This window comes from Pinus tabuliformis, chromosome 3_1 (genome assembly GCF_031772625.1).
Source record: "Pinus tabuliformis cultivar Carrire ecotype Pingquan chromosome 3_1, CPIR1, whole genome shotgun sequence".
In the NCBI taxonomy this organism is placed as follows: Eukaryota; Viridiplantae; Streptophyta; class Pinopsida; order Pinales; family Pinaceae; genus Pinus; species Pinus tabuliformis.
The window spans coordinates 273,717,938-273,742,556 of NC_142301.1; positions in this window are offsets into that span (position 1 = coordinate 273,717,938).

Below are 24,619 nucleotides of genomic sequence, written 5' to 3' on the forward strand. Positions count from 1 at the left end.
GCCATTCTCCCACAGGAAATCTCTAGATGGACTTTCCCTATCAAAACTCGGCTTCCTAGAGCACTGCATCAGCCTCTGCATTTCTTTGCGTAGCTGGTTGGATGGTTTTCTCTGGACTGGGGGCTCAGATGAAGTTATTCTGCCTCTGGAAGCTGAGAAAATTGTCTATCTAGCCCTCCACGATTCCTTCCTGGCCTCTGGAACTGAGAACGAATTTTTCTCCTCACCAAATCGATATGCCTGACTGAAGCATTGTGCAGTACCTCAATGCTGCCTCTCTGGGATAATTCTACTCACCTGTTGTTGCCTCCCCGGATCTGGAAAATATTTCCTCGGGCTCACTGTCCCTGCTCCTCCATCACTACTTCGATCCCACTGACTCTCTCTCTAAAAACTAATTATTGCTACTCTGGAAATCTATTTTCTCATTAAATCGAACTGTTGAAGTGTTTTCTCCATCACCACATTGACCTCCTCTTATGATCCTCTGTTGGAGCATCAACGACTAAGATTAAAACTTAATCAATGGCTAAGATCATCTCCGGATTGATCTGTGTGATTTTCTAGATGATTCTCGCCTTGACTTAATTAATATTGATTAATTAACCATATTTCCTAAGTTTAGCCTTAGGAAATATTTAAAAACTAGTTAATAATTTAATTAGGTCATTTCTAGGCAGAATTTCCAGAAATGATTTTTGGGTTTTGGAGATCTCATGTATTCTAGCCTCACCACAAAATTTTAAGTCTAAAACACATCCAATGCTACAAAAACTAACACTCCCTATTAGTGAAGAATGTGCTCTAGTGCTCCACTACACATCTTGTGACATCACCTTGTCTCTGCATCATCTCCTGTCATGTTGCTGATGTCTGACTACTGTTTCCCACCAACTACTACACAACTCTGATATGTGTTGCATATGTGTTGTTGTTGACCCTGCTGAATTGTTGTCAACATTGCATCGACACTGCAACTCCCTCTCCATCTGTTGTTGCTACAACTGCAACTAAAATTCATCTTAAATATTGAATCTACTGTGATCAGTATGATGCATCTGTCACCCGAGTCTCTGATTGTTGCTAGTATTTGCACTTTCACTGAAGAATATGTGTTGCTGCTAAATCTGCATTGTGCTAACTACATTGTACTCCCGAGCATCTTATTGCTACTAATCTCTGAAACTGTCACTCTAACATCTGACTGCATCAGCTATCATTGATCCATCTTGTTACTCAACACTATGGGCCCCTGTAGCTAGGTATGAGGTGGACTCCTCAAAGATCCTGCCCATCTGGCACACTGGAGTCTCATACTCCTCCGCCTCTTGGATCTGGTGCCCAACTATATCCTTTTGAGCCTATTCCATGGTTGGGATCCTTTCTTTCTTTGCAACCCACACTAGACAACTCGCACTTTCTCTGACACCTGTCTCTGGCAACTGGAATTTGATTTGTTGCCCAGATCATCATTCTGACTAACTCGTACAGCCTCCTCTAGCAATCTCGTACAGTGATCCCTACAAAGCTGCAAAATCTGTGAAACTCAAAACGAGAGAAAATAAACTCACAAATCTTCCTCTTTCCCTCTACTTGGTTGTTGCTTCTACTATTCGCACTCCCTTCTAGAGTGAGAAGATCCGCTCACAAATACTGCCAACCTTCCTGGAAAAATCAGATCTTTAAAGCTCGAGATCTCCTGAGAGAAATTTTCCCTCTGTTGTGTGTGCTCTTCTTCATTCAACCCGACGTTGACTCTGCTCTAGCAAATTGTTGCAAAACCATTGTGTCCAACTAGAGATCTGCTCAATGAAAAATTTGGGTTGCTCCCTCTGCCTCTGGAATCACTAGATTTGGAGAAATCAAATTTTTTTGCCTCACACTCAGAAAAATCGAATCTCCTTAAGGAATTCAGCCTCTTGTCCAAGGTGATTGCGCTGCCTCTAGGGTTTCAATCTGGTGCCCACATTGAACAGCGAAACTCCCTCTTCCTTCGCCACTGAGCTCTCTCGCTAATCATCTGCACTCTGATACCATGTGAAAGTTCCTAAAACTGGAATCCTATTGCAGCAACTGGAAATTACTCTCCTAATTGTTAATTAAATTTAACAATTTATTTACTCTTTCCTACAACAAATATTGAATAACTCACACTGCCACCTACGCAAATAAAACTGTGAAATAATAAACACTGGAATAAATTCTAGCACACATAAAATTACATAATTATCTTTGGACCAATGTCCCCTAAAAAACCCAAATTCAGAAAATCGGTGCAACAGTGAGGGTTTTTATTATTATGCAACAGTGAAGTCTGAGTACATCTATGGATGCCCAACTAGCTATCCAAACAACAAGAAAATCTGAGTAAAACACTGAAGGTAATTACCCTTTTCCCACACGCAATCTCTCGCTGGACTTTCCCTATCAAAACTCGTCCTCGTGGAGCACTACCTCAGCCTTTGCATTGCTTTGCTTAGCTAGCTAGACGACTTGCTCTGGACAAGACTCAGATGAAGTCGTTCTGCCTCTGGACGTTGAGAATATCGTCTCTTCGACCTTCTGGGACTCCTTTCCGGCCTCTGGAACTGAGAACGAATTTTTCTCCTCACGAAATCGATATGCCTGATTGAAGCACTGCGCAATCCCTCAACGCTACCTCTCTGGGATAATTCTACTCACTTGTTGTTGCCTCCCCGAATCTGGAAAATCTTTCCTCCAACTCACTATCCCTGCCCCTCAATCACTACTTCGATCCCACTGGCTCTCTCTCCCTCCGGCAACTGATTGTTGCTACTCTGGAAATCGCTCTGCTCATGAAATCAAATTGCTGAAGTGTTTTCTCCATCACCACATTGACCTTTTCTTATAATCCTCTGTTGGAGCATCAACAACTAAGATTAAAACTTAATCAAGGGCTAGGATCATCTCTGAATCAATCCGTGTGAGTTTCCAGATGATTCTCGCCTTAACTTAATTAATATTTATTAAATAACCATATTCCCTAAGTTTAGACTTAGGAAATATTTAAAAACTGGTTAATAATCGAATTAAGTCATTTCTAGGTGGAATTTCAAGAAACGATTTATGGGTTTTGGAGATCTCATTGTATTCTAGCCTCACCACCAAATTTCAAGTCTAGAACACATCCGAAGCTACAAACACTAACAATATATACCAAGGAGGTCTTATCATTTGTATCATCCAAGAATTGTTCATTTATGTAATGTAAAGGAGGTTTCCCCCTCAAAGAGGATAATTTCTAAGTCATTGATCTATCTTGTCTTATGTTTTGTGAGTTGGTTGCATATCAGAGTTGATGTAGATAATTCAGATTCAAGTGATGTAGATGATATGGATGTTGTTGGACACCTAATCCGCTAAGGGTTACGGTGTGGAAGTTGAACAGTCAAAGGCAGTCCAAGAGACCTTGGAAGATGAATCCAAGAGTCACAAGAGTGTACTATAAATGTATATCATCTGAATAAGAGATGTATCTAATGCTTGTCTTTCATATTTGGTCTTCGCCATGGTTGTGTTTAACATGGTATCAGAGCCACGGTGTGTGGCCTTCTCCTACCATAATGACGTGGTGTTCTTCAAAGTGGATGCCTTTCCATTCTAAAGTTACTTGTCTGACCTGACTATTAGGTTTTCTTCCATTTGTGCATTGTTTTAGTTGGCCCAGAGTCTGTCATACATTCATCCTGTTACGAGAGTCTGTCAAACGCTCGACATATTTTACCAAGAAGCATACCTTTGAGAATAGAAAAACTACCCAAAACATTAGCATTTGGGGGCATGACAGACAGAGAGCAATTAAAATTGTGATAGAGCACAAAGGGTTCTGTTGGATCTTCAATATCCGAGAGCTTGATAGCTAGAGTCTCAAAGTAAGGTAATGCAATTCATTTTCTGAAGAAATTTATTGTTGAAAATCCTTGAAGCGGCTGTAATTTTGTTGAAATGCGAAAATTATTGTGATATCGAGCATTTAATGAAGGAAACTGTGTATTTTGAGTTGTTTATGGCAAAGGGGTCATTTCGAGCCTTTTAACAGTGTGTGATTGTGATTTGCAGAAAAAGAAAACTAGTGATTTTGAGTTATTTGATGGTGAAAACTAAATATTTCAACTCCCTTGATTCACAATCCAGTTTTGCTAGTGCGTTGAATAATATCCATTCAGTGCTTTATATATGTGTTGGCGTTGTTTGGTTCATATATAACATTGGTCCGACCTTTGAGATTCATATTGACGTGTTGGCATTGCAAGTAATGTTGTTTTGGATTTATAAATGTGACCCCTTGTCATAAAAATGTTACCAGTAAAGGATATCGTGCATTCATCTACAGCAGTGATCATGACATGGTTTTTCCATTCCATGGTATCATAGGCAACATTATTATCTTCACCTCCACTATACTTATTGTGTAGAGCCTCCATCGACTAACATAGGAAGATTCCACCAAGGGTATTTTTATTTATCATTGCAACCACTTTAGCCATCTAATTCGAGATATTCCCCTGATCTGTTTAATGAAAATGACCAAAATTAATACAATATTAGAGTTCTTAAAAACTCTGATACATTCCTCTGATCATGATAAAGTAAGAATCAACAAAGATTATCTTGCTGACATTAGAACCTGTTTGCAAAATGCACAAGAGAAGATAGAATTTTTGGAGCGTGAATCTTAGCTTCAACAAAAGGAATTAAAACAGAAGAGTTGTCATTATGAACCTGTTTTTGTTCAGAACATTGAGACAGACTCCCATCAGCAGCAAGTCAAAAATGTTGAAGTTGGTTAAGATCTAGTACCCAATGAAGGAGCAGATTTGTAGAAAGAAGCAAAAATAGATTTGTAAAAAGAAGCATAAATTCAACATACACTTCCCAAGTCCATCATCAGACCTTGGGAAGATCTTCTCCATAACAAGCACAAAACTGGTCTTGGATATGACAAGGATGTGTCCTTTCATATTCCAGATTACTCAAAGCCCATCCAATTTCAGAGTGTTGGATTTCTTCATGACAATTCACCTTCAGTTGTTCCAGATTCTGGTCCTCTTCCACAACAACCACAACATATTGTTAAATGCCAACATTGTGACTAAGTTGGCCATATGAAATATCATTGTTTTGATCTTCATCCATGTGATCACTGTCATAAAACCACTCATTCTTCAAACAGATGCTTCAAAAACAAGTCTCCTACAAGAACAAAGATTCATCTTGGATGGATCGCTTCTTGGCAATGGGATTCAATAGCCAAGAAGATATTTCAGTCATATGTCAGAACTTGTTCTACAATAATGAACAATCTTGCAGTTGATTTTTCTCCATCATATCACCTTGTATCTGACAGGGGGGAAGTGATGGTCATCTACAAGCTTCAAAGTCACATAAAGCGAGCCCGAGCCACAACCTAAACCTGCTTCCTAATTCAGAGTTGTATCCTGAGACACAAAAGTTCAAGTGAGTTGAGCCACAACCTGCCATACCAGATTCAAAGTTGTAGCCAGAGACATAGATGCCACTGACCATGTCTTTGGTTGGTGGTTAGCCTTAAACCATCTATGCGGGGTTGAGACCTCCTTTTTCAGGTTGAGCTTCTCCATCTTCAAAGAATTAAGGAGCACTTCCTCTAGAAGAAGACTTCAGCTTCTTGCTAGATTTGGAAGAGTTTCGGGAATCACACTAAGAATTCCTTTGGTTGGTGGCCTTCTTTAAACCACCACAGTTTGTAGAACTCCTTTTTCTAAGTTGAAGGTCATCCTCTCCAAAGCATTAGGGACACTTCCTCTAGCAGAAGATTTCAACTTCTTGCGAGATTTGGAAGAGTTTCGAAAACTGTACTAAAAGTTCCAATGTTCGTGGTCATCCTTAAACCACCACCTTATATCAACATTTCAAAGAGCACATTCAGCTTAGTGCTGCCATGCCTTTTTGCACATTTTGTATTACAGCTCTCTTCTTGGACTCACACATACCCCTTCAGATTAAAGGGGGGATGTTGGACAACTAATCCACTAAGGGTTACGGTGTGGAAGTTGAATAGTCAAAGGCAGTCCAAGAGACCTTGGAAGATGAATCCAAGATTCACAAGAGTGTACTATAAATGTATATCATGTGAATAAGAGATGTATCTAATTCTTATCTTTCATATTCGGTCTTCGCCATGGTTGTGTTTAACAGATGTTTCATATGATTGTGAATTGAATTTATCTACTAACCTTCAACCAACTTCCTTTGAAGAAGTTTTTTCTCATGATGAATGGAAAGAAGCCATGAAAAATAATATGATGCTCTCATCAAGAATGGGGCATGGAAGTTGGTGGACCCTCCATTTAGAAACAAACCAAAATCAATGCAAGTGGGTCTACAATAACAAGTACAAACTAGATGGCTCACTTGACTAGCCCAAAGCGAGGCTCATGGAAAAAAGATTTGCAAATAAAGAAGGCATTGATTATGAGAAGGCTCTTGCTCTCATGGAAAAGATTTTTGTTGTGAAGGGACAAGAACAAAAAGTGTTTAAACTCATCAAGTCCTTATATGGCCTGAAAAAGGAACTGCGAACCTAATATGAAAAGTTAATTGAACATCTTCTAAAATTGAATTTCAAGCACTTTAATCTTGATGATGCAACTCTATTTGTTAATTAAGTTCGAATAATTTGTGTATATATTGTAGTGTTATATGCAGATGACTTCTTAAGAACATGGAACAATGAAAACCATATTACCACTCCATAAAGAAAGAATTTATGAAAGGCTTTGAGATGATTGATTTGGGGCATCTTCACTTCTACTTGGGCATTGAAGTGACTCAAAATCCAAAGTACATATTCATCTCCAAAAAGAAGTACATTGAAGAATTGTTGAACAAGTTTGGCATGGCTAAGTGTAACCCTCTCTCTACTCTAATGGAACATAATTTGAAGCTCACATCAAAATAAGGGAATGAATTTGAGGATGCAGCCAAGGATAGATAGCTTGTAGAAAGTCTTATCTACCTTACCAACACCAAACTACATATTTTGTTCGTTGTTGGGATTCTTTCTAGGTTCATGCAAAAACTTTGTGAAGGACAATGGTCTAGTGTGAAAAGAGTTCTAAAATACTTTAAAGGAACTCAATACTTTGGACTCAAGTATTATAAGATGGATGACTTCAACTTGATTGGATATTCTATTTCACACATGATGGGGATAAAGAAAATGGAATGTCAACTTCAATTATCTCATAAGTCTTGGATTAGTAGTTGTGTCCTGTAGATCACACAAATAATCAATTCCAACAAATTCCACAATAGACATTAGAGGAAATTTCAGCCTAAAAGTGCCCATGGAATTTCCATGTGATTTCCATGCCATAATATGTTAGCCAACCAAAATTTTTAATTTTTAAAAAGAGGTATATGTAAATATTTTGGAGGGAAAAAAAGAAAACTATTTTTTTATTATAGCTTTACTCAAATTTCAAGTGCAAACACTCGTTCGATGCAGAATTAAATTCCACATCTAACAAGTATTCGTTATGCACACTTCTAAGAAGACCCAAATTGATAAAAAAAAATGAATATACATTAAAAAAGTGTGTTCAACACCCTATTTTAAACAAATGTGTCACATTATTTTAATGTATCTTCATTTTTAATCAATGTGGGTCTCCTCAAAAGTATGCATAATGGGTACTCGTTGGATGTGGAATTTAATTCCGCATCTAACAAGTGTGTACACATGAATTTTGAGTAACTTATAAGTAGATAAGCTAAAAATACAATAAAAAAATTAGTTTTCTTATTTTCCCTCTATTGATAGTGTTAAACCTGTCAACATTCAAGGGGGTCTCCCTGATATGCAGTCCCAACTAAACCCCACATCGTTTGGAATAGGAGCCCCATCCGGAATAAGACCTGGCTGTCGTTTACTTAAAGATTTGTCTTAGCTTTAATTTTCAGCAAAAAATATAGAATCGCATATGTGCCTTCAAAAAGCAAGCTAGTGTGCCTAGTGAATGTTCAGTTGCAAGTGCATCAAGGTTCTTCTACTGCAGAGAGGAGAGAAAGTGAGTCTCTAAGAGAAAGGTAATAGTACCACCCTAATAAAGACACACATGAACAGGAATGTCTTGTCTAACATCCAACGGAATAGTCCACAAAGACACGACAATTGTTACAAGCATCACAGCACGTTCTCAATTAGATAAGCACTAAAATAATCAAAATAGTTCAACTATCTTAGTACTAGTAAAAGAAAACATGAATCACAAACATTCACAGAATAGTCTTACAAACATTCATAATCCATGTATGAAAAGTGTTTGTCGTCAAGCTTCAATTATTAAGTAAAAGTCCCAAGATGCATGAATACAACGAACATCACTTGCTCCAATAGTGGAGCGTTGGAGCCACTTCTTGCTCCCCAAAAGTACTAACTTAACTCTCTTTTGCCTTCTGGGAGAAGCCAAGGTTAAAAGTCCTTTTCATGAGAAATGAGGATTTATTTACAACTTGAAGAGTGACCTTTCATATCCTCAAGACTCTTGACTTTCTAACTTCTAGTGACCTTTGGACTTCTGCAACTTTTGAAGTTCCAAATGAATTTTGGAATTACATATGACTTTTGGTATTACATGTCCTTTGGACTTCCATGACTCTTGAGTTCACACATGACCTTTGGACTTCTAATTGTTTGTCTTTTACAATGATTACAATAATACATCTTTGTCTCCCATATCATCATATGATGGATCTGCTTCAGTGGTGACATGGCTGCCACTGTGTCTATTTTTTATCATCATTTGCTCATGGTACTTCCACCCTCCAAAGGGTCTTCAAACTTTGGAGTCTTCATGATGCTTTGATCATCAATTTCTAGGTGTGTTATTGGTTCTTCTTATGCTTCCTTCATTTATCCTCTTTTCTCAATCTTCCTTGTGTGTGCTTGCCATAAGATTCCTGAAATACCCGTTTTCGCAATCACTCATGATGAGCAACTATCAGTCTAAAAATATCCTACTCTATCATGTTTTATGCATATTTTCTTGTTTATGTTCAGGGCACAAGGCCGCACTCGGAAAGGCTGAAGGATGGAGGAGGAGGAGATTCAGGGCTTTGGCATGTGCTCATGCACCCTAAGGAAGAAAGCAATCAAGGCAGGGCGCATGTCGCAAGTCTGAAGGACGAAGGGGAAGGCTTTGGGCTTCCCAAGTGTGCTATGCGCCCAAGGGAGAGAGAGAGGGTGCAAGGCGCACTCCCAAAGGCTAAAGGTTGAGGCTTTGTGCCTTCGAGGTGTGCTCATGCGCCTAAGAGGCCTCAAGAAGGGCGCAGGGTGCACTCTTGAAGGCTGAAGGTTGAGGCTTCATGCCTTCAAGGTGAGATAGTGTGCTCAAGTCAGGTTAGGAGGGTGCAGGGCACATCAAGGAAGGTTAAAGCATTGAGCTTTGGGTCTTCAAGATGCGCCAATGCGCTCAAGGAGGGCGTACTTCTTCGAGTTGAAGGAGTGCGCTCAAGGAGGGCGTACTTCTTCAAGTCAAAGGAGTGCGCTCAAGGAAGACTTAGTCTCTTTTGAGGGCGCAGTTCAGAACATGGAAGTGGTTTCATGCTTTGGAGTGTGCCTAGATCTATGAGAGGGTGCAGGGTGCACTTCTGAACAACGAAGGGTCAACCATCAAGGCTTCGGAGTGTGTTCGTGTGCTCTTGGCCTTAATGGGGTCATTTTGCAACCGAAATTTGTCCAAGTCTGGATAATTGGTCAAGGGGTGAGCAAGATGAGTTATAGACATAAAACCATATGCGACACTTACTCACTCATCAAGAAAACTTAGACAAACTTGATCAACAATGAATATACATCAAAACACCACTTTACGCACATTTCCCAAGTACAAATGGTAAAGTGTGTGCCACTGCGACCCTAAAGTGTCACTTTACAACAAGAAAGGTGTTGTGATCATGAAATGCATATAAGGATATTCTAATTGATGCGACGATAGTTGAGAAGGCTCAAGAACACTTAAGACATATGAAGCAATACAAAATGATACTTGATGACAAAGTCGACACACGATACGACCATGAATTAGGCTCCAAAATTAGAATGTAATGAAATTTTGGAGAGTGTTATAGGAGCAACAACACCCTCCAAAATTCATCACTCTTGGTTGAATTGAGGCTTTTGTGATCCATAACAATTATCAGAAGAAATTTCGGTGTAAATCACAATCAGAAAATCATTGCCGACACGTTTCGAACCAACCAGTGTGGTTCATCGTCAGGACGAGTTGAAGAAAACAAATCCAGCTTTGCATGTTAAATAGTCTGCGCAGAGCCTCCAACGGCTAACTTGACCAACCATTTAAATAATATAAAGGAAGTTAGTTAATTCAATTTATGTCGGTTTTTTTTTTTTAGTGTTATCATTATTCTTTTTATTTTTTATGTATTTATTTTATTTTATTTTATTATTTTTATTTTATTCTGATATAATTATTTATATATTGTTTTTATCTATTCATTTATTCATTTTATTTTATTTATTTATGTTTTATTTTTATTTTATATTATTTATGTTTTATTTGTTTATTTATTCTTATTATTATTATTTATTTATTTATTTTTTATTTATTTTTTATTTTTTTGTTCTATTATTATTATTATTATTATTATTATTTTTTAATTTTTATTTTATTTATTATTATTATTAATTTTTTTTATTTTTTTTTATTTTTTTTTTTTTATTTTTTTTTATTTATTTATCTATTTATTATTATTATTATTATTATTATTATTATTTTATTATTATTATTATTATATTTTTATAATTTTATTTATTTAATTTAATCTTTATTATTTTTTTCTCGTCCACTATTTATTTAGTCTAACTAACTATTATCTTAAATTTCTTCCATATAACTAAATCCCATTAAAGTTACAATTAACTTATAATTTTTAAATGATACATTTTAACTAACTTAAATACCGATTAAATTATTTTTATATATATTTTAGGTATATCTTAAAGGTATGGTCACCGAATTAACTAACTTCCTTTATATTATTTAAATGGTTTGTTGACTTTGATCCCTAAGTCAAAATTAGTCGTTGGTCAAGTTAGCCGTTGGAGGCTCTGCGCAGACTATTTAACATGCAAAGCTGGATCTGTTTTCTTCAACTCGTCCTGACGATGAACCACACTGGTTGGTTCGAAACGCGTTGGCAATAATTTTCTGATTGTGATTTACGCCGAAATTTCTTCTGATAATTCATCACTCTTATTTTATTATTTTAACTATTATTTTATTATTTTTCCTTAGAAGACCACTTTTAGGCTAAATTTTCCTCTAATGAGTAGGAAATGTGGTAGTTGCAAAAGCAACAAAGAAAATTGTGGCTCAAGAAAATACTTAAGATTTGCAAGAGAAACAAGTGAATTCTACTCCTCTTTTGATTAACAATACTTCTACATCGTGTTAGCCAATAATCCTATATTCCACGATAAAACCAAGCACATCAATACAAAGTACCATTTAATTTGATATCATGTAGAGGCCAAGGCTATTCATTTGAGACATTGTTCCTCAAATGAGCGAATTGTGGAGATTTTCACCAGCGCTATTGGAAGAGAAAAGTTCGAAAAGATGCTTGCACTTACAAACACCCTTTTAGATTAGTTGGGAAATGTTAGATACATAATCATTAGGGATTGAGGTGCATTGTAAATATTAAGCTAAGAGAAATATGAAGTCATAAGGGAATCATCCAAACCTCTTGGAAGGTGAAACCAAAGCTTACTTCCTCTTGTATATATGCATGTTATGTGTTAATGAAATTCATTCAAGCATGGAGTTATTCATCATGATTAACACTTATGCCATGATTTAACTCGTCTTTTCATATACAAGGCAATTTTATATCTATTCTAACAACCCTAATATCATGAAATAGACATGATTGTAGTTGGTGATTTCCAATAATTTATCCATCAATTTACCTTTGGCTTCATAACTTATTGATGGGTTGTCATTTTTTTTGGATACTATGCAATCAACTTAGCTCTGGCTTCATAACTTATTGATGGGTTGTCATTTTTTTTTTGGATACTATGCAATCAACTTAGCTCTTCCTCGACCACTTTTACTCAATGAATCATTTATTCCTAGTCTAATTTGTCCCGTGTTTTTTATTGTTACATAGAGCGAGAGCTTCACTAATCAACTAGATCAAGAATATTTCACAATTATCTTATCAATCTCCATTATGTTTGTTGGAAATAAAATAATATTTCTTCAACGAGATCTCTTCACTTTAAGTGGATAAATACTAGTTTGCCATCAAGGATTGGGACCAAAGAGACTGAAAATTTACGTGGGGCAAAAGCCAATGACTTTGTTGCCAAGAGCAATGAAACACTCAACAAGATTCAGGTGGTAGTGAACACACATTATCATCCCAATTGAGCATTGACACCAATGTAATAAAAAATAGTTCATATATGGTAATTTAAAATAAAAACTACAAAGTGTTAAAATCCAAAACAAGCAAGGAGAAAGCCCGCCCCAACAAATCAACAGTTATGAGGATTTGAATACCGCAGAAAATAAATCTTCATCTAACAGCAAAGCAGATCTCCTAAACCAAACTTCTTCTCCGACTATTTTCAAAAGAACGAACACAATAGATCGCGAAGCTAAGACACCAATGTCCCAAGAACCAGAAGAGATGAAGGAGATGCAAGACAAAGGAAGTTGGAAGACTGTAGAGAAAAGAAAGAAAGCTACAACACCAATCTCGCCAAGAAAGACGAGGAGCCAGACAAGTAAAAATTAAGAAAATTGTAGGTCCGATAGACCAATTTGGTCTGAGTGGACGTTAACCACCATCATCATCATCATCATCATAATTTTTGAATAATGAATGAGACAATACCATGAATCTTGTGATAATATATTTGTTATGAATAAATATTCATAAACTAAATATTAATTAAATAAAATCTTAAAATCATAAAATATCAATAATTTAATGATTTTAAAATATCAATAATTAATAATTTAATTAATTAAATGTCTATTAATTATGAAAGGGCATTACAGTTCAAAAGACATGGCTTTTAAAAGAAAGCTTGTGCCCTGTCAACGCCTATTAAAGTGAACCGCCCAAGGCATTTTAAACCATCATTCAGTGTTCAATCTTAATAAAAAAATATTACAAATTTACAAAGTGTAAATGTGAAGGAAATCCAATGTACATGTTTGCGCCTCTACAGTGGTATCAGAGCCAGTGGATGTTGTGATGCACTCTTCAGTTGTTCATCGCTCCAGCGACTCTGTTCTTTTGTCCATCGCACCTGGTTGTAACCCTCGCAACGAAACCGACCGCTTTGATGACGTCCCTCTTGATCACCATTCTCTCTGCTCTCCGCTGCCAACTCTCAACCCGATGGCCAACACCTTCCACTGGTCTACAAGAACCCTGATCCACCGATTCGCTACGATGAAAATCAAGCTTGTGCTCCCCGGTCGTCACCTTTGTCACTGTCAGCACCCTGTCGGCAATTATATGTCGGTCAACATAACTTCATGAGCCAACGTTTCATATCACAATTAATAAACTATATAATTATATTATAAATAATTATAATTATATAGTTCATAGTTATATAAATTAATTAAATTAATTATATATATATGATTATTTAATTTTAAAAAAAATAGTAATAATTATTATTATAAAAAAGATTGACTCCACCACAAAAGATGAACAAAATGGGGAGTAATAACGATGATAACAATTCCAATAAATTCTAAGAAGAACTTGACAAGATGTGTCGGCATCTCGATAATGTTGAAAAGAAGCATAAAGAACTCGGAAAAGGCCCATAACTTCGAAAATGTTGAGACTGTTGATGGGAGTCAATCCATCTTTTAATCCTTTAATCACATAGGAATCGTCGCAAAGTCCCAAGATTCCAGAAGGCGAAGCTTTTCCAAGTCATAAAATTTTTCTAATGCACGAAGTCCCACAAATATTGCATATAGTTTTAAGGAAGTTAGTATTATACAAAGTTTCCCGAAAGATACCACCAAGAAATTAAAAGGGAATTACCTAAGTACGATGGTAAGGACCATAGGGGTGTCTGTGTGGGTAAATAAAATAGAGGCCATTTTTAGAGCAAACCCACCAATAGGTGAGCAAGAGAGGATCGTGACCGCATCCAATAACCTAGAAGCTGAAGCATACGATTGGTTCCTATGGTGGTCCAACAGAAGTGAGGCTCATTTGTTCGTTTGGAAAAAATTTGTGGATGCCCTGCTCGAAAGGTTCCATGAGGAAGAAGATGATGTTTACGAAAAATACGTTCATCTCAAACAAAAAAGGTTTGTAAGTGAATACACCCACGAGTGGGAAGTATTAGCTATAAGACAAAGGGGGTTCTCCAACGAAGAACTACTAAAAATGTATAGATACGGGCTTAAAGAGTATATTCGAGAAGAATTAAAACTATATAAACCCAAAACCATTGAAGAAGCTAGACATGCAGCAATAATTATTGAGCGAAAATATAAGTTCCATAAAACACCATATGCCAGTGATGAAAAAACAAATAACTACTCAAAACGAAAGTCAAGTCTTCTTCACCCCCGGATGCGGGTGTATGACGGCAAGAAAGGCAGGCACGTGGGCACCTGTCCGAACGTGCCTGTCACGAGGAGCTGTACAAAGACAGCAAGCTGGGCTCGCACAGGGCTCTTAATGAGAAACATTAACTCTTCCACCAGCTTCCCGGGTTATTGTGCCAAGGTGAACCATATCTGTTGCTTGCTCGCTGCTTCAATGTTCATTTCCGTTGTTACAGTCTCAAAGCCTCTCCCTCAGCGAGGCAATGTTAAACTCCTTTCCTGGCTCTGTAGCACAACCTTGGGGCGGTGCCATGCAGCGTGAAAGGCAACGGATGTTAAGTCGACGAGGAGGCTCAAGGGGACGCGCCATCTCGCAGCAGACCACCTCTCCGATGCGTTCCTTCATGGAGATGATTGATTCTGGGCGCAGTAGTCCTCCGGCCACAAGATCTGGTCGTGGCAGAAGTCGAGGGCACGGGAGCAGGAACAATTGTGAGCATGAGGCTCACCCCACAGTACGATTTCGAATCCCCTACACTCTCGCTCACGCAACCTTTATCGTTTCAGTCACAATTGAGCAATGCGAAGATTCCAGAGACCAGGATGACGCTCCTCCAGAAACGCCGGCCATCCAAAGAATGGCAACTCCAACAGACAGTCAGCAACCGATTTTATGCAGCTCCGCACTGGCGAACCAAACTGTTTCTGCAGGTCCTAGCGAACCAGTGCCGAGAGAACCAACAGGCGTGGCGGCTCAGCATTCTGATTCGGAGGACTCGCTACAATATGGCTGCCGAGTAGTTGAGGAACCTTATACCACTGATGATGACTGATCACCTCCGGCTCTCTGCTAAAGGCAGTTTTGGTCGCAGGCATACTACTCTATTCAGTTTCTTAACTCAAGCCCGTAACAGGTTTCCGTATTGTATCTTGTTATGTTCTAAGTCGGATGCAAAGTTGTCTCTAATTAGTTTTTGGGTACTTACTGTCTCTGTTCAGCTATGTAAATGTGTCGGGTCCTATAAGAGGCCACAGCAAAACTAGAGGTCCTCTGAGAACTATCAATGGAAAACTTGTGCAAATCGCCAACTTCTTGGCAAGACTCTCAAGGCCAAGGCCTTGCTGTAATTTTTGATCTTTTTGTATAATAATAGTAGTCAAATTCAGAAAAAAAAAAAAAAAAAGCAAGTCTTCTTCAGAAAACACTAGTAAGTACATTCCACCCCCGCTGTGCGAAGGAGTAAAAAAAGCTGTCAAATTTCGAAAAGGAAAAAGATGGCAAATGTTGGACATGCGGAGATAAATATTCTCCAAGACACAGATGCACTACACAAAAACTTTACAACTGTGAAGCAAAACAAGAAGAGGAATCTTCAGATAGTAACTCCGACAAAGAAAGCAACAAAGAAAATAAGACTCCTAATCCAGATTCAAAAGAAGAAAATATGCCAAGAATTTCTCTAGTAGCTATCACAGGGATAGCTCAGCCACAAACATTAAATCTTAAAGGACATATTAAGAAGAAGAACGTTATTGTGTTAACATATTCAAGAAGTACACACAATTTTATAGATGTCAATGTCGTAAAAAGGATAAACATTTTTGTCCAACCCGTAGCAGATTTAAAAGTTATGGTGGTAGATGGGAAAATAATAGATGGAGTAGGAAAGTGCCATAAAGTCAAAATGCAACTAAACGACTACGAAATGGAATCCAATTTTTATACAGTTCCCTTAGGAGGTGTAGATGTCGTCTTGGGCATACAATGGTTACAAACATTAGGAACGTACTTGGTAAATCACCAAAAACAATTCATTAAGTTCAAAATGCAAGGAAGAAAGTATAAGTTGTTCGAGTTCCAAGCCCCTCCTACCCAAATCATTTCTGCTCAACAAATGAAAAAGCTTATTCGCAAGGGAGCACCGGTATTCATTGCACAATGCCAACAGTTAGAATTGTTATCTATGGAAGGAACTCACCAACAATCTAAAGTTACATCCCTAATCCAGAAATATGACAAGGTGTTTCAGGAATTACCCATGAAGTTACCTCCGAAAAAGAAAATCGAACATATCATTAAAGTCAAGCCAGATGCGACATCGGTAAATTTCAAACCATATCGCTACCCCCACCATCATAAAACAAAAATGGAAAGAGGTTGATACAAGATCTGTTAAAATGCAGATTCATTACAAAAAGTAGAAGTCTATATGCAGCACCAATAGTGTTGGTTCGAAAGAAATATGGGCCTTTCCGATTATGTATAGATTATCGAGGACTAAACAAGATTACTATTAAACACAAATTTCCCATTCCATTTATTGATGAGATGTTGGATGAACTCCTTGGTGCAAAATATTTTTCAAAGCTAGATCTAAAATCATGCTATTATCAAATCTTAGATGAACTCCTTGGTGCAAACTATTTTTCAAAGATAGATCTGAAATCATGCTATTATCAAATCTTATTAAAACTAGAAGACATCAAAAATACTGCGTTTAGAACTCATGAAGGACATTATGAGTTTAAAGTAATGCCATTTGGGCTAACAAATGCACCAGCAACTTTCCAAGCAACCATGAATGAGCTATTTTAGATTTACATCAATATTCAACAACATATGCAACTATGTAGAAAGAACAATATCATCATCAATACAGTGAAACATAAAGGAACAATAGAAAAAAATCATTCACACATAGAGACACTAAGATTGGTTGCAGACCAGGGCAAAACCAACTATGGGAAAACCCTTTCAAATTCTTCTTCTTATTAGATCGTCATTGAATGATTTAGCAAAAGAGAGTACAATTATCCATATCTTCAATCATAAATCTATCTAGCAAAATTAACTAAACAACCATGAGATGAGCTCAGCAATGCTAATACTCAAAACCCTGATTCAGAAGCATGTAATCAACTGTCATTGTCTATGGTCAACTGCCAAACACTGCGGTCAATGAGTGAAAACTTCGGCCAACTGAAAAACCAAATCCTAAAGTCCAGCCACAGCGAGAGAGTGTCATGCATGCGACTAAAACCCTCAAGTCGCATGCATAGGCCTGCATGCTAGCAACTACAGTCGAATATTGCCTTTGACAAGCTTGCAGTGGAGACCCAAAAACCTAGAAAGACTCGCGAGCTTTGGACCCTGTAATCTCGGACATGTGCCAATCAATCTCCGTGAACTTGCCTCAGACCTGTGCAAGCCAAAACAAAGAAGAGGATAGAAGAATGATCCATTATGTTGTCCAAATGAGGTTCACTTGACTTGTATTTATAGCCTTACAAGGGTGTCCAATTTGCATTAAGGCCTACCTGATCAAATATGCACATGTGGGCTTTGAATTCAAAAATATACTTTCCCTTATCCAAATTGAGTGTTTCAATAGTCAAAATTGGTCCTCAAAAGAGGAATCTCGTCCCATGGTTGGAATTTGTCACTGAGCTGCCAAATTAATAGTCTTGAGACTATTGAGATAGTTAGAGAGATTTAGGGGTTAGTTAAATCCCTTGAGGATTTAGTGGATCTAAAGGATTTTAAGAGTTATTAGTTGAGCAAATTGTGGATCTCAATTATAACTAGTTCAGAATCCTTTTTGTACATAATTGTATCCAAGAATCATTAGAGACGAGGATAGAAATCAAGAGAGGAGGAAAGTTGAGAGGTGTGAGGCTGAATATGGCCACGGGGCCAAAGGGGGCAAGCTAATGCAAAATCTAGCAAGAGGACCTTTGTAATTAATATATATATAAGAGCTTTGTTTCGAGCATGTAGACCTGCATAATGAAGCTTTGGTTATACACTGTAAATGCCCCATTTGTGTGAATTCATCTTCATGTCTGTAATACGCAATTGTGTTGCACATATGCCATAGCAAGCTCAAGAAGGATTGGCATAGAGGAAGAACCCAAAAGAGTGCATAGAGGTCAGAACTCACATGATAAAGCCATAAATATCAGAGTGCGCAACATAAGTATAAAGGAAGTTGTGGAAAAAATAAAACACTAGAATTAAACCCTTATTTCGAAGATTTATGAGTTGCATAGGAGATGAGATTTTGACAGGTCAATGTGGAGTAACGTAGAGCCAAGCATTGAAGAAGGTGCAATGATAATTCTTTAAAGGCCGGTATGGTTCACAAATTAACAGAACCGAAATCATTGTTTAATAGAGGCCCAGAAAGGAGATGCCCAGAAGGTCTCTAGCCTAGAGGTTTTTGTAATCCTTATATCCATCAAGTCGAGTTATTGTGAGCGGGCTCACATGGTGTCGATAAAATCATGTGATCAAAGTGGACCAGCCCAAAGGCTTTATACCCCGAAGGTATAAGAATTGGCAATTAGAGTTGCAAGTGGGCTTACGTGACAAGGCTCGTGTGGTAGTCGATAGGGTAGAGTATTCAAGAAGTCAACCCAGAAGAATTGTAAACATGCAAAATATAAGAGGAACGAGGTCGAGCATTGGGAACTGGTCACAGAGCCAGTGGTGTGATATTGGGGTTGTGGTGTTATGCCTTTATGTTGCCTCTGATGGCTATTTAGAGAAAGAAAAGGGCTTGGATCGGCGCAACGTTATAAAGGATCGAGCTTATTGAAGTAAGGGCATTTGTTTCAAATTGTGCATACTTGTACATACCTGTACATATATAAGGAGATATAAAAGGGGTTGAGTTGTTAAAAGGCATAGTTTGTTAAGTGCTATAAAGGGTTAGACCCTTTTAAATCCTCCCATTGTAATTGGAAAGTTAAATAGGATTAAAGGAAGCGCCCTTTTAGATCAGTTGGGCACTGTGGGCTTTATATTGAGTTAGGAATTTAATAGGTCTCTATTTGGGTCTGCATCAAAGTGGTATCAGAGCAGGAATGCTCTGAAAAACTCATAATATAGAGGTTAAAAGGAGGAAGATAGAGAAACAGAGTTGCAGCAGAATTGGATCTGATTGAGGTAAAATTTTGTTTTCCAATTTTGAATAGAAGATTGATTATTGTGAAACGAAGCGTTGTGCAAAAGACATTTGTTTTATGAGGAGGTAGAGCACATTTGGCCTGAGAAGCAGTCAAGAAGAAGAATGTTCTAAGAACAGAGAAGGTTTGCAACAACATTTACATGTTCAAGTGAGTCTTGAACGAATGACTACTTGAGTTAGACAGTGGAGTACAAGAAAACTGTGGTAACAGTGCAAGAAGGTAAATAGTTTTTTGCTTATGGTTAATGAATTATTAATAATAATGGTGAGACTATAACAAAACAGAGAGAGGAAGATTACTGAGCATAAGACTAAGAGTTTGCTGAGGTATTTTTATTTTAAAGAAATTTGTAGAGGCTAGGAGAATAAATTTGAAGGTATGAAATAAGTTTTATGGATTGAAAAATACCTGTTTAACTTTTGTGAAATTGATTTTGGAAGAAATTTTGTAGACAAAAATTGAAGAGATTGGAGCAGATGAGTTGAAGTGCTCTTAAATTCGGAGGAGAGAGATGCATGAGGAAAAGACAGAAGTGATGTGCAAAGAACTGTCCAGATATGAGGTTTTGAAGACATATTGAAATTATTGATGTTTTATTGGTCATAGGCATTTATGTTTATAGGAGGCAACCATATAACAATAGAGTTTTAGAAGGAGAATTGTGACAAAACCCAACAACGAGATGGATTGTTCAGATGAGGACAACAGAAGTTGTCTAAAGAGAATGTGAGCAGTTGAAGATGCAGTAGCCTAATAGTTTTTGAAGCTAAGGAGCAAGGAGTACTCATAAAGAATGTTCAAGTGAAGTGAACCATTGACCAAGTTCAGAGGAGATAGCTTGGGGAGATGTGTTGAGAAATCAATGCAAGTAGATTAGGGTTTGATTCCTCTTTCTTGATAATTACTTGTAGGTTATGTTGGCTTCTTTTACTTCTTTATTATCTGATCTTTCATCAAAACAATTACCATATTACATGTGTATGAAGATCACAAAACAAGAGACACGATATGTAGGCACTATGTCAGAGAAAAACCACCCTCGAGGGGAAAACCCAATCAAAAACTCTCTTCCTTCAATAGTATTCTTTGAGACCCTTCACCCTAGACAAAGACCAAACCTTCCCTCCACACCAAGTTAGCGTTCCAGATCTTCGACCCCTTTCCAACAACACTCCCTTCCCAGCAACTTCGACTATGCAACAACTTCTGGCATCAAGCAACGACTCACAGCAGAAATACTTGGAAGACTTTGATCTCCCAAACTAGGGCACGAATTAGAGAGAGAGTAGCTCTAAAATTTCAATTTTCTTCTTCTCCTTAGACTTGACCCAACTCGCATTTCCTTTTGTTTCCTTTGACGCACTTCGCACTTCTCTAGCTTCCTTAGAGATATCGAATTAACTTCAGATGAGATGCTCCAAATGAATTCGACTTCCTTCTATTTATAGGCTCCAAGTGAGGTCGAATTGATGTCCTTAGGCTGACTTGATCTCTTCTAGGCCGACTTGGTGTGGAGGTTACATAAATTACATTTGACTCAATAGTAAACCTTTTTACATGATTCAAAAGCCCAAGAAGGGTCTCTTTAAATGTGCAATGATTCTATAGACTCAATGTTAATCCTAAAAGTCCACAATGGAGACTTTGACTAATATAATGATGACCCAAGCATGAAACCCATGCTTTAATAAGTCATTGACACAATAATAAAAATTATTTTCTTTATTCTTTTCACTGGTACATTTCATGATTACTCAAATACATTAATGAAGACCGAACCTAGTTACATTTTCCAACACTCCCTCTTAACTAGGGAGGTATTCATAATATACAAATACAATGGAAGATCTCGAACTATATGAACAATGAAGAACTTTAGGCACCGCAATGCCATGAACTAGATTCCTAGCCAAGGCAATCTATCCATTGGTCTCTCACCAAATTAGGCACCGCCATGCCACAGACTAGATTCTTGACTAGGGTAATCTATCCAAGTGGGAATAAGGTGGACTCAAGCTTTCAGCCTCTCCAGGTACCATCAGGCTTACTTGCTAACCACCAACCTAGGGGCCTAGGTGCGTATTCATGATCAGAGCTCTGCGACCCACACCACCCTCCCTACTTTGGCACCTAGACATCAACATAAAGTATCGGCCAGATATCCTCCCAACCAATGCTTCACTCGCAAAGCCTCAACAAATATTTTCCAATCTATTATCATCAATCCAATTAGCAATATCTACTAAACCAAGCAGGTTCCTTAGATATTCAAACTTCTTATTAGGAAGAGCCTTTGTTAGTATGTCTGCTACATGGTCATCTGTCGAGACATACTCCAACTTCACAATCCCATTCTGCACCAAGTTCCTAATAAAGTGGAACTTATTGTCGATATGCTTCATTCTAGCATGAAACAAGGGATCTCCAGACATCTTGATACAACTTTGATTGTCACAATTAATCACAGTAGCCCCAAATACTTCTCGAAAAAATCTATCAGAAGCTTCCTTAACCAAACAGCCTCCTTTCCTACTTCGCATGCAACACTACTTAAAGCAATGAGATCTTGCTTCCTACTCATCCATGAGATCATAGCAACTCTGAGATTAAAACATCCTCCGGTAGTGCTCCTTCCATCGGTCTCACTGCAACCCCAATCAGAATTTGTGAAACCAATTAGCTTGACTTTCTTACTATCATACTTTAGGCAGTGATGTATAGTGCCACAAAGATACCTCAATATATGTTTGGCAGTTATCCAATAATCATGACGAGGCTCCAACTGAAACTAAGAATGTTTACTGCAAAACATATATTTGGCCTAGTATTTACCAGATACATTAGGGAACCCACCAACTGTCGATAGGAGGTAGGATCCAGAGACTAAAGTCAAAGCCCCTCAACTTCTTGAGATTGGTGATCAGAGGAGTAGTCATCAGCTTGGAATCCATCATCCCGAACTTCTGCAACAACTTGATGATGTACTTTCCTTGCCCCAAATATATCTCCCCAGGTCTCTGCCATACTTCTCAACCGAGGTAATGGTGAATCAGTCCTAGATCCTTCATTTCAAAATTAGTGGTCAACATCTTCTTGCATTCTTGAATTCTTCGCTCCACACCTGTGATGAATAGAGCAGCCACATATAGTAGAATAATGACAGTCTCATTATTCACGACCTTGATGTAGAGATTCAGACCAGCAAAACTCTTTACGAACCCAATTCTAAATAGATATGCATCCATCTTTGCATATCATGCCCTCGGTGCTTGCTTCAAACCATATAGGGGCTTCTTAAGTCTGCGAACATGAAAGTCATTGTTATTAACTTCAAAGCCTTCAGGTTGTTCGATATACACTTCCTCATCAATGGTCCCATTCAGAAATGTGGTCTTCACATCCATTTGATGGATATTCCAACCCATTGTAGCAGGCAATGAAACCAAAGATCTAATGGTAGTGTATCTTGTTGTAGGTGCAAAGGTTTCTTCATAATCAATGCCTTTCTTTTGAGAGAAACCCCTTGCAACGAATCTAGCTTTGTATTTGTCTATACTTCCATCAACAACATGTTTGATCTTATAGATCCATTTGGAGGTGACAACTGATTTGTCACTAGGTCTAGGAACGATTTCCCAAACCGTATTCTTCATGATGGATTGATATTCTCCCTGCATTGCTTTCTTCCAAACCTCTTGATGAGCAGCTTTCTTGAATGTAGATGGTTCGACTTCAATTAACTTTGTCATGTATGCAGCATAAGCAAAATATCTTTTCGGTCTCTTACTTTCCCTAAAGGTTCCTTTCGCATCTTCATGTCCTTCAGCATCTTTTAATGTAGCTTTTAACCAATTTGGTACTTTCCTTGTGGTTGGGATGACCACCGATTGAATAGGCTCACTTGGTCCTTCTTCTTCTTCTTGTTTTGTAGTAGGGTTTTTGGGATGATCTTCTTATTCTTCAATTATTGGAACTTATTCGACATTAGAATCAATAGGAATATCCTCTGATTTCTTGTAGCCTTGATTTTCATCAAATATGACATCCCTACTTACTTCGATATGTCTTCCTTTCTTAATGTGGATTCTATATGCTTTTGAGGAGAGACTATATCCAATGAATATTCCCTTGATACTTGTAGAATCCAACTTCTTTCGCTTGTCCTTCGGAACATGGATGTATGTTGGACTGCCAAAGATTCAGAGGTGATCCACACTCAGCTTATTTCCTGTGAATACTTCTTCGTATATTATATTATTAAGACTTCTATGAGGACTTCTATTTTGAATGTACACGGTTGTCATTGATGCTTCTCCCCATAAGAATTTCGGTAGGTCTTGATCAAGGAGCATAGTTCGAATGCCTTCTTCAATTGACCTATTTTTCGGCCACTCCATTTTGTTCGAGATAATAGGGAATAATGAGCTCCCTCTTAATTCCTCCTTCCTTACAATATGTAATCAATTCCTTATAAGTGTATTCCCCACCATTGTCGAACCTTAGAGTTTTTATCTTTCTTTCAGTTAGGGTTTCCACTTTGGACCTAAACTCCTTGAACTTTTCAAATATTTCATCTTTTGTTTTGAGAAGGTAGAGTCATGTCTTTCTAGAATGGTCATCAATGAATGTTACATAGTAGAGATGACCTCCAAGTGATTTGTCAGAGATGGTCCCAGACACATCAAAATGAATGAGGTCTAATATTTCTTTAGACCTAGTTTCACTATTAGGAAATGGCTTTCTTGTATGTTCTCCCAAAGAGCATCCCTTGCACACACCTTCATGATCTAACTTCATATTGGGGATGCCATGAACTAGTTGACTAAGAATAAGGATGGCCTTATAATGTAGATGGCCATACCTTCTATGCTATAGCTCAATGGGATTGATTTCCATGTGAACCAAAGCTTGAGGAGGTGGTGTAATAACTCTATAGAGACTTCCTTCACGAACTCCAATAACCCTAGCTTTTTCAATGCTAGAGTCCTTTACCCAAACCAATATTTTTCCATCAACAAAAG